The 1,130-nt window shown below is 20.3% G+C and overlaps 1 non-coding gene across 1 annotated transcript; it reads left to right on the top strand.

Moving 5' to 3' along the window:
* The first annotated feature begins 814 nt into the window (after nucleotides 1-814).
* On the top strand, nucleotides 815-886 carry TRNAH-GUG. The gene has a single exon. It is a non-coding gene; the product is annotated as a tRNA-His (tRNA).
* The last annotated feature ends 244 nt before the right edge of the window (nucleotides 887-1,130 follow it).

The raw sequence follows: 1,130 nt of genomic DNA, 5'->3' as shown, positions 1-1,130 counted from the left end.
ATTACTTATGTAGACTTAAATGTAAAGTTAAAAAAAAATTATTTTATACAAAAGGTCAAACTACACTTATTTATTTAGAGTGTAATAAAAAAGAATTTTAGGGGCATATTTGGACTTTGTCTATTTAATATATAAAAAATGAAATATAATTCTTAATGGGATATCATATTTTATTGCTAAACTCTAAAATCTAAAAAATTCCTCAAAGAATTGGTCACACTAAAAATTTAAAATTATAGTAAATTATACATTTTATTGTAGCAAGTTAGATTCTTGAGAAATTTATGATTTCATCCCAACATTATTTATAAATCAATTTTTATATTTTAAAAATTTATTAAAATATCTTTTATTTTTACTTCTGTGGATCTATTTTTAACTCATATTTTTATTAAAAATTTGTTTAGAGAAGAGATAAACTTTTTAAAATTTAAAATTATCCTTATAATTATTAGCACGTCCAAGACTACTCTACTTTAAAATATATATTATAATATTTCTGAGATTAATCTTATAAATATATTAATTAATTTAGCTATCATGCAGAAAAATTTAAAATATCATTAATATAACAAGATTAATAATAAATTTTTTAAAATTTTAACAACTTTTAAAATATTTTTCAAAATTAATAGGCTAATAAATAAATTTTTCTAAAATTTTTCAAAGAAATGGATGTTATATCAATTAGTTAGACTAAACCCAAGTTTTGAGAAACAAAAATAATGGAGAATATTAGGTATATATTATTGGAAAGTACTACAAAAGTATATCAGAGCTCCTACATTGATTAGTAAATTGTTCATTCAATCTTGTGGCTGTAGTTTAGTGGTGAGAATTCCACGTTGTGGCCGTGGAGACCTGGGCTCGAATCCCAGCAGCCACACAAATTTATTTTTCTCATTTCTTTCTTTCGTTATATATGTATATATTTTGAGCTATACTTATATTATCCTTAAATTTATAAATGATTTTATTTTTAAGATCTAATGCTGTTATAAATTGGTTTATTGTTTAAATTTATCATTAAATTTAGTTTTAGATTTAGTTTCAGTAATAATTTTTTTTAAAAAAATTATACTATATGTTGGATTAGTTTTGTTTTCATTTTTTAAATAATTTATATTTTA

Source organism: Manihot esculenta, chromosome 13, assembly GCF_001659605.2.
Source record: "Manihot esculenta cultivar AM560-2 chromosome 13, M.esculenta_v8, whole genome shotgun sequence".
Taxonomy (NCBI): domain Eukaryota; kingdom Viridiplantae; phylum Streptophyta; class Magnoliopsida; order Malpighiales; family Euphorbiaceae; genus Manihot; species Manihot esculenta.
This window is presented reverse-complemented; position numbering and strand designations above follow the sequence as displayed.